Source organism: Sarcophilus harrisii, chromosome 2, assembly GCF_902635505.1.
Source record: "Sarcophilus harrisii chromosome 2, mSarHar1.11, whole genome shotgun sequence".
Taxonomy (NCBI): domain Eukaryota; kingdom Metazoa; phylum Chordata; class Mammalia; order Dasyuromorphia; family Dasyuridae; genus Sarcophilus; species Sarcophilus harrisii.
Window position 1 is genome coordinate 458,143,085 of NC_045427.1, and position 11,122 is coordinate 458,154,206.

The window sequence follows — 11,122 nt, forward strand, 5'->3', positions numbered from 1 at the left end:
TTTGTTTTTTTTTTTTCATTAACTCAACTCTTAGTTTTATTTATTAGTTCAATAGTTTTCTTAGTTTCAATTTTATTAATCTCTCCTTTAAATTTCAGAATTTCTAATTTGGTATTTAATTGGGGGTTTTAAATTTGTTTTATTTTCTAGTTTTTTTTTATTTGCAGTCCTAATTCATTGATCTCCTCATTCTCTATTTTATCCATGTAGCTATTTAGAGTTATAATATTTCCCCTAAGAACTGCTTTGTTTTCATTTAGTAGGTTTTGGTATGATGTCTCATTATTTTCATTTTCTCGGATGACATTATAGATTGTTTCCTGATTTGGTGTTTGATCTACTCACTTTTTAGAATTAGATTATAGATTATTTAATTTCCAATTGGTTTTAAATCTATTTTTCCCTGCCCCTTTATTGAATATAATTTTTTTTTATTGCATTGTGGTGTGAAAAAAGAAGCATTTACTATTTGTCTTTCTGCATTTGTTTGTGAGGGTTTTTATACCTTAATACATGGCCAATTTTTGTGCAGATGCCATGTTCTGCTGAGAAAAAGTATATTCTTTTCTGTCCCTATTCAATTTTCTCCAGAGATTCATCATACCTAGGTTTTCTAGGATTCTATTAATCTTCCTGGTTTCTTTTGTGTTTATTTTGTGATTAATTTGTCTGATTCTGAGAGGTGAAGATTGAATCTCCTCCCCCCTTACCTCAGCCAGTATAATTTTGCTGTCTTTTTCTTCCTGTCACTGGTTTAAAAATCTTTTCTAGGAATTTGGCTGCTCTAGTACTTGGTGCATAGACATTTAGTATCATTATAACTTCATTGTTTATGATAACATTTATCAAGATATACTTTCCTTCCTTATTTTTTAAAATAAGATTTATTTTTACTTTTTCTTTATCTGAGGTCATAATTGCTACCCCTGCTTATTTTACTTCAGCTGAATCATAATACTTTTTTTTCCCATAAACAAGCATTTATTAAATGCTTTCAATATTTTAGGCTCTGCATTAAAGACTAAAGATCCAAAGAAAAAGTCCAAGCAGTCCCTGCCCTTAAATTCTTTTAAAAAAAATTAATTAATTAATTTACAAAGCATAGGCATGGGTAATTTTTCCAACATTGGCCCTTGCAATGTCTTTTGTTCCAAATTTTCCCTACGTTTCCCCCACCCCCTCCCCTAGCTGGCAAGTCGTCTAATATATGTTAAATATGTTGAAATACATGTTAAATATAATACATGTATATTTATATTTATATATTTATTTATACAGTTATCATGCTGCACCAGAAAAATCAGATCAAGAAGGAAGGAAAAAAAAAACTGAGAAAGAAAACATAATGAAAGCAAATAACTTGCAAAATTTCTGAGAGTGAGAATGTTATGTTGTATTCCACACTCTTTTCCCATGGTTCTCTCTCTAGGTGCAGATGGCTCTCTTCACTGAACAAATGGAACTGGTTTGAATCCTCTCATTGTTGAAGAGAGCCACATCCATGAGAATTGTTGTTGCTGTGTATAATGATCTCCTAGTTCTGCTAATTTCACTTAGCATCAATTCATGTAGGCTTCTCAAGGCCTCTCTGAAATCATCCTGCTGGTCATTTCTCACAGAACAATAATATTCCATAGTTCAATCATAAAAATTCGATTTCAGCCTTTTATCTTTATTCTGTATGTGTCTCTCTGTGTCCGATATGTTTATTATACATGACATACTGTAGGATTCTGGTTTTTAATCCACTCTGCTATTTGCTTCTATTTTATGGGAGAGTTTATTCCATTTACATTCACGGTTATGGTTACTAGCTCTGTATTTCCCTCCATTCTATTTTTCTCCCCTGTATATATTTTCTTATTTTTTTCCATCTTGTCCTTAGTAGTATTTTTTTGCTCATTCCATTCACCACCTTATCTTCTATCACCCTTTCCCACCTTCCCTTACCTTTTTACCTAATATTTCTGCCCTCTCTTCTATCTTGCTTTTCCTTTTTTCCCCCCTCTTTCTCCTCCTTCTTTATAAGGTTTGATACATTTTTATACTCAATTGAATAATTAAGTTATTCCCTCTTAGAGTCCAAAGTGGTGAGATCAAACTTCAAACAATGCTCATTCCCCTCCCTTCTTTCCCTTGGTTGTAAAAGGTCCTTTGTGCCTCTTAATATAATTCAATTTGTCCCATTGTACTTCTCCTTTTCTCTTCTTTCAGTGCAGACATTTTCCTACCCCTTAATGTCTTTTTTCTTTGATATCATCATATCAGAATTTATTTATCACGACACTCTCAATCCATATGATGCCCCCTTCTGTCTGCCCCAGTGACAGATATAGTTCTTAAGAGTTACGGATATTGTTTGAATTCTGTGTTTGTAGTCAAATTTTCTTTTTAGTTCTGGTTTTTTCAATAGAAATGATTGACAATCTCTTATTTTATTGAAGATCCATTGCCTCCTCTGAAAGATGATGCTGAGTCCTTCTGGGTAGTTAATTCTTGGCTATAAGCCCGGTTCTTTGCCTTCCAGAATATGATATTCCAGGCCCTTCAATCCTTTATGGTAGAAGTAATCCTGACTATTGTTCCTTGATATTTGAATTGTTTTTTTCTTTTTTTTTTTTTGGCAGCTTGGAATATTTTCCCTTGAAATTGTAGTTCTGGTGTTTTGCAGCAATGTTCGTTGGGGTTTTCCTTATGGGATTTCTTTCCTAAGAGGATCAATCAGTTCTTTCAATGAGTATTTCCCCCTTTGTTTCTAGAATATTGGAGCAGTTTTCCTTAATGATCTCTTGAAGAATACTATCCAGGCTCTTTCTTTTTGGTGGTGGTGGGGGTGAGTCATGGCCTTCAGGTAGACAAATAATTTAAAAATTATCTCTTCTGGATCTGTTTTCCAGGTTGGCTTTTTTTCCAATGAGGTATTTTACATTTTCTTCCCACTTTTCATTCTTTTTAGTTTGTTTTACTGATTCTTGCTGTCTCATGGAGTCATTAGCTTTCATTTGCCCCATTCTGGTTTTTAATGTGTGATTTTTTTCAGTTAGCTTTTATATTTCTTTTTCTATTTGATTAATTCTACTTTTGAAGGTGTTGTTTTCTTCAGTGGACTTTTTTTTTTTTTTTGCATTTGATCAATTATATTTTTTTAAGGAGTTATTTTCTTTAACCAATTTTTTTTTTCATTTCCAAGCTGTTGTCACTCTCTTGCATAACTCTCATTTATTTTCTCATTTTTTCTTCTACCTCTCTTTTTGTCTTTTAAAATCTTAAAATCTTTTGAAATAAAAAAAAAGCCTCTTTGATCTTGAGACCATTCATATCACTCTTTGAGATTTCCTCCATGGATATTTGTTCTTTTCTGAGTTGTTATTTTGGTCTTCCCTGTCATCATAGTAGCTCTCTATGATCTAGGTTCTTTTCTCATTTTTCTTTTCTTTTGATATTTCCTCTTTTTTTACTTTTATGGTTGAGCTCTGTTCCTGGGGTAAAGGGGGCACTTTCCCAAGCTTCTTGTGCAGCTCTGGGCCTTGGCTTTGAGCAGAGGAGCCCCTTATATTTGCAAGGTGTAAATTTATCTGCTCTTTCCAGGAAACAGCCTGGTTTCCCAGAATTTACCTTCTGATATGGAACTGGAGGCTGCTCCACTGATCTACTTCTCTACTGACTCAGGACCAAGGATCTTAGTAGCTGATTTGCTGTGACTAAGACTTTCTCACTGCCTTTCCAGAGTCTGACTGAGCTGAGCTGAACACTCTTTTCCCCCAGGGAGACTGACCTTTCTTGAAGTTTTCCCAGTCTCTCTTGATCTAGAGAATAGTTTCATTCCATCAGAATCAGTTCAGATACTTGGTTTCAAGGGAAACTGGGAGACCTCAAACAACTTCCTGGCTTTACTCCACCATCTTGGCTCAATCCCAGAACTACTCTTGGCTTCCATATACTACCATTGTTGAGTTGAATCCTCAGTCTGGATACAATTTTTAAGGTAGTCCTGGGGGCTATTAGAGTATTTCAGAACCATATGATTATAAAAGATCTTTATCAAAGTCTTCTTTAACTTTGTTGTTATTCAGTTGGTTAGTTGGTTAGTCTTTGTGATTCCATAAAAGATTTCCTTTTTCTTTTTAATTCATTTAGTGTTTTATTTTCTCCCAATTACACATAGAAACAAATTTTTCAATAGTATTTTATTTTTCCAAATATATGCAAAGATACTTTTCAACATTCATCTTTGTGAAACCTTATATTCCAAATTTTTTTCCCTCCTTCTCTCACTGCCCTTTTCCCAAGACAGCAAATAATACAATGTAAGTTAAGCATGTGCAATTCTTCTAAACATATTTGAATATGTGGTGGAAATATTTTTTAACATTTGTTTTTAAAATTTTGAGTTCCAAATTCTCTCCCTTCATCCCTTTCTACCCACCTTCATTAAGAAGGCAACCAATTTGATATAGGTTATACAAGTGTGCTAATGCAAAACATTTCCATATTAGTCATATTGTAAAATCTCCCTAAAAAAACCTCAAAAAATATAAAGTAAAAAAAGTATGCTTCAGTGTATATTCAGACATCATCATTTCTTTCTCTATTGATGAATAGCATTTTTCATCGTAAGTCCTCTGGAACTGTCTTGGATCATTGGATTACCGAGAATAGCTAAGTCATTCACAACTGATCATCTTACATTATGCTAGTACTTTGTACATAGGCCATTTCACTTTGCATCAGCTCATGTAAATATTTCCAGATTTTTTTTTCCAAGAGTATCCTTCTTATAGTTTTTTAATGGCACAACAGTATTCCAGCACAATCACATACAATAATTTGTTTAGCCATTCCTCAATTGATGGGCATCCTCTCAATTTCTAATTTTTGCCTCCAGAAAAAGAGAATGAATATTATTGTACATACAGTTTCTTTTCCTTTTGTTTTGTTTTTATGTTTTGGGATATAGACCTAATAGTGATATTGCTAGGTCAAAGTGAACGCATGGTTTTATAGCCTTTGGATAAGGTTACAAATTGCTCTACAGAATGGTTCAATCAGTCCACAAGTCCATCTACAATGCATTAATTGTTCCATTTTCCCCACATTCCCCACCCCCCCAACATATGTCATGCTCCTTTTCTGTCTATTAGTCAATCTATTTTGGTAAAAAGTAGTATTTCAGGATTATTTTAATTTTGTTTCTCCAATCAATAGCGACTTAGAGAATTTTTAAATATGGTTATAAATAACTTTGATTGTTTCATCTGAAAATTTCATCTTTTGATAATGTATTAATTAGGGAATGGCTGTGATTTTTTTATAAAATTGACTCTATTCTCTGTCTCCTTTCACCCTGAACCTTTTCAAAAGTGTTTTGTTATTGACTAACTTATCTCATAATTTGCCTTCTCTTTAATCATCCCCCTTTCTCTTATCTCCTTCTTTTTCTACTTCCCTGTAAGGTAAAATAGCTTTCTATATCCAGTTAAGTGTATATATTATTCTTGTTTTCAGCCAATACTGATGAAAGTAAGTTCATTTATTCCCTTTCATTTGTACCTTCTTCCTCTCCATAGTAAATCTTTTCCTTGCCTCTTTTATGTGTGATAATTTCCTCTCACACCCCTTAATTTTATTGATTTTTTTTTTGGGGGGGATATCATCCTATGTTTCTTATGGTTACCTATGTTTCCATTCTACATATCTGCCTTCTAACTGTCCTAATAATAGACAGGTAATGTCTATTAACTAATAATGAGAAGGTTCTTTTGAGTTACAAGTATTGTCTTCTCATGTAGGAATGTAGTTTAACTTTAAGTTCCTTATGATTTCCTTTTCCTGTTTCCCCTTTTTATGTTTTTCTTGAGTCTTGTGTTTGAAGATTGAATTTTCAGTTCAGCTCTATCTTTTCATCAATAGTTCTTGAAAATCCTTTATTTCATTGAATCCATCTTCCCGTGAAGGGTTATACTCAGTTTTACTGAGTCAGAGATTCTTGGTTGTAATCCTAATTCCTTTGCCCTCTAAAACATCATATTCCAAGCCCTCCAATCCTTTAATGTAGAAGCTGCTAAATCTTGTGTTATCATGATTGTGTCTCTATGGGGAACTCTAGAATTTGGCTATAATATTCCTAAAATTTTCATTTTGACATCTCTTTCAGGAATTGGTGGATTCTGATTATTTCTATTTTATTCACTGGTACTATAATATACGAGCAATTTCTTGAAAGTGATTTCTAGACTATTTTCTGATCATGGCTTTCAGATAGTTCAAAAAAAATTTTATCTTGTTAAAAATTTTTTTAAAATTTTATCTCACTTGGATCTATTTCCTAGATCAGTTGTTTCTCACAAGAAGATTTACATTGTTTTCTGTTTTTTTTTTTCATTTTTTGGCTTTGTTTTATTGTTTCTTGATTTCTCATAAAGTTATTAGCTTCCATTTGCTCAATTCTAATTTTTAAGGAATTTTTTTCTTCAGTGGATTTTTGTGTCTTTTTCCATTTAGCCAATTCTGCTTTTCAAAACATGCTTCTCCTCATTGGCTTTTTGTACTTCTTTTACCATAATGACTCATCCCATTTCTTAAGGTGTTATTTTCTTTACCAAATCTGTTGACTTTTATTTCAAGATTTTCTTGCATCACTCTTATTTCTCTTCCCAATCTTTCCTCTCTCTTACTTGATTTTCAAAATCCTTTTTGAGTTCTTCCATGATCTGAGACAAATACATATTTTTTCCTGGAGGCTTTGGACATAGGACCTTTGACTTTGTTATCTTTTTCTGAGTGTGTTTTAATTTTCTTTTTCACCACAGTAACTTTCTATGATCAAAATTTTTTCTGTTGGTTGCTCACTTATCAATCTATTTCTTGACTTTTAATTCTTTGTTAAAACATGGCTCTTCTTCCAGGGTGATGTGCTCACTATCTCAAGCCTTAGTGCTTTTGTGCAGCTGTTTTCAGAGATATTTCTATGAACTTTGTTCAATTTGTTCATTCAATATGCATTTATTGAACGCCTAACACTTTACATGCAGAATATGAACCATATTCCAATTTAGTAATCCAGGTAAGGAAGTGACAGAAAATGCAAAGATGAATTATGCTGAGTACAATGGGTTTCATGTCATTAAGGAGTTTTATTATTTGCTATAGGAGAAAAGGTAACTACTTAAATATGGGAATAAAATATGATAGAACCCATAATAGTACCAAATGAAGTGCTATGAGAATTCAGAAGAAGAATTACTCACTTGTTGCAGAAAGGACCAAGGAAGACTTCATGGAGGGGATGGTACTTGAGCTATACATTGAAGGACAAAAATTATGGCAGCTTCTCTGAGTTTGAGGGAGCAAGATGAGGAACAGGGATGGTGTGATTCATATTGGCAAGTGCATCAAGTAGAAGGGCAGGGTTTATTCTGCAGGTATAAAAATATATAATAGAAATAGTTTTAAGACATCTTATAAAGGGAAAATTAAAATATCTTATAGTTTTAACGTCTTTTTTTCTGTCACCCTAGATGCCTACAGGAGTCCTCTGTTACAGTATTGAAAATAGTGGGCAGCAAAGAGCTATCAAGCTGTGTAAACCCTTTGATCCAGCAGTGTCTCTACTGGGTCTGTATCACAAAGAGATCATTAAAAAAGGGAAAAGGGCCCATCGTGCAAAAAATGTTTGTAGCAGCTATTTTTGTAATGGAAAAGAACTGAAAACTGGGATGACCATCACTGGGAATTTGATTGAATAAGTTATGGTATACAAACATTATCAAATACTATTGCTCTATAAGAAATGATCAACAAGATGATTTCAGAAAGGCCTGGAGAGACTTATATGAACTGATGCTAAGTGAAGTGAGTTGAACCAAGAGAACATTGTATACAGTAGCAGTAAGACTATGCAAAGATCAATTCGTGGCTCTTTTTAACAGAGAAGAAATTCAGACTAGTTCCAATGGTCTTGTGATGGAGAGAGCCATCTGCACCCAGAGAGAGGACTATGGAGATTGAGTGTGAATCACAACATAGTATTTTCATTTTTTAGTTGTTGTTTGCTTGCCTTTTGTTTTTTACTCATTTTTTCCTTTTTTGATCTGATTTTTCTTGTGCAGCATGATAAATGTGGAAATATGTGTAGAGGAATTGTACATGTTTGATATATATTGGATTGCTTGTCATCTGAGGGAGAAAGGGAAGGAAGAAAAATTTGAAACACAAGGTTTTGCAAAGGTAAATGCTGAAAATTATCTATGCATAAGTTTTGAAAATAAAAAAAATTTTAATAAAAAAGATTTAAAGAAGATAATAATTGTAGAGGGCAGAACTTTGGAGAAGTAATCTTGAAAGAAGCAGACTTGAAACAAGGTGTTAACTCATTGGAATTGATGAGACAATGGATAACTAGTTTACATATATTTAGTAATAGCATGGTAATGTAATAGTTCTACAATTGATGTAATTGTAATAGGGTATTTAAACTGAGGACAAAGTCACAGATATTCTATCTTTGACTATCCTCATGGTGGCTCTCCTGCCTCCTGCACTATGAGGGAGACTGGTTAAAAGTGGGAGACTGAAGGAGACAATAAAGATTTTGGACTTTATTCCTGACTATTCTCATGGTAATTATTCTGCTGAGACCAAGGTTGGTCCCAAGGCCCTCCAGAAAGCTAGCCCAGACATTACAAATAATGGGGAGTATTGAGTAATGGTTCTGTCCTAAACATGAATACATTTGCCTTTCAGTGTTGTTTATGACTTGACAGAAGAACTGTTATACAAGTCTAATTCCAGGATATAAAATTCCAGATTAAGAGTATCCTGGGGCTCTGAGGTCCTTCCATTGTTTCATGATTGTGTCTGTAGCCATGTGTTGGACGACAATTCTGAGGAGAACAGGTAGAAAGGGGACGTGACCGAGCAATCTGCCTATTTTCCTTTGGAAGGGATATCCTGCTTCCTCTTTAAATTTTTTCATAGGGTTATAATTGCAATGAGAGAGGGATTAGTTTGAAAGGATTCTTGGTTATTGAAAAGTGGGATATGAGGAAAGTGCCCAATGGCATTTTCCTATGTTGCAGAAGAGCGGCAAAGAGTAAGATCAGGCAATGGAAGCGTCTATGATTCTGGGAGGATAAGATGGGGACTGGAGATGGGTTGTAAAACGAAATTTAATTTCCATTTGGACTTTTATAAAGCTTCTTTCTATCACAGTTAGCTTCCCAGCAGAGACATAGCTGATTTCCCTTTCTGGTGCATAGGATTCATTGAAAGAGAGAGCCTTGAGTGCATATGGTATGATTCCAAATAAAGGGACATGATAAGTCCATGATTGCCCAATTACTTAGAAGCATATCAGGCTAAAAAATAGCTATATCAGTTATTCTCCCTAGGTAGGTTGAGCTTACCACATAGCCCGTGGTTCCCCAAATAATTGAAGTAAAATTCAAAAGGTTGTTCTTCCATAGTCCAGAGGTTTTGATGATGGTCTTTAGGCAGCAACCTGGATCACCAGCAGAGCATTGCAAAGATACCAGAAGTTTCTGAGTTGCAAATTAGGGTGTGTGTTGCATTGCCCTGGCATTTGGGCTCCCTGCCAATTTAGCATCCTTCTGGCATGTCAGAGCCTTCTATTGTGCTCAGTCAACACAGTGCCCTAACGTGACAAAACCGGTCCCTACTCTGTTTGTGTGAATGAAAGTGGCTCACTTCTCCCTTTACAGATAGAGGATGCATTCATTCAGCCTGTGCATCTCTAGAAGAGGGGGAAAGTCCCTGTCAGAGCTTGCAGGTAGAAGGAACAAGGCCAGCCCTTGAGGTTCAAGTGATGTGCAAATTAGCAGGGCATCACTCCATATATAAGGATGTTTTTCTTAGAGATCAAGATTCAGTAGCCTGTCTTCCCCAAACGATTTCATTATAAAAAATAAATAAATATATATGTATATATATTTAGCATATTACACTTATAATAGTAGATATCTCATACCTTTTTGCTTATTATAATTCACAGTACTAAGCATCCATTATTTAGCGGTAGGCTGGGTATAATCATTCTGCTGTTACTGGCATGCTGGTTTGAGAGCAATAATTTACATCCTGTGTAAGGACTGGTGATGTATCCACTACCTACACTAGGGAAGCTGACAATTGAATGGAATATAATTGTCCCAAAAAGCTGCACTTGATAGCTAATGAATGAGCAGTTGAGTATTAGAGGGAGAGAGATCCAGCAGCATTTGTTAGTGGTATAACAACAATTAGAAGAGGAATATGTTCTGTTGGCTGTCATGGACTATTTTTACTACATTGAAAAGAGAAGATTATTTAGACTCGGGGCAATATAATGGATGCTGCAAGTACTTTAAGAAATTCAGGCTCCACATACTTATATACATATATGTATATTTACATATACATGCATAAATATCTTTGAAATAAATCTTTTAAAAAAGCAACTACAAACATACCTATCCACTGAAAGATTCTGAAGGCAGCATCCTTAATATTTTGCTGAGATGTGGGTAAGTCTGTTAATTTATACATTCATTCATTCATGAATTCTTTCAACAAATACTTCATAAGAATTTATTGGAAGTCCATCCTGGAACTCTGAATTATATAGTAAGGTCAGTGTTTTGCATGAACAACTTTCTTCCTTCTTTGAAATAAAATGGAGGAGATCCTGCTCAGAATGACAGTAAGCTCAGAGCTGTTCACATTTCTCTGAGACTCTAACTGTCTTTGTATGATCCTGGTGATCCAGACAAAGGATTTTATACTTTGCTCAGTTTTGTTTGTTGTATTTATTTCCTTTCTCTGTAAGAGATTCAAGGATTGTAACACATTTAGAGATGTGAAAGTCCTTAGAGGTCAACTAGTCAATTCTTTCATTACATAAAAAAGGAAAATGAAGCCCAGAAAGGAAAGTTACTCCACTTTATCAATGTATTAATGAGGACATAATCCAGGTTCCTTAACTCTAAATCCAATCCTTAAATCTAAATCCAATATCTTCTTCCCTTTTGGTGAAAACAGTATCCTTACCTCTTCACATAAGCCAGCTACATGCCAATTTCCAAAAGGATGCAGGATCCCAAAAAAAGGACCACTTAGAAAGTCTGTT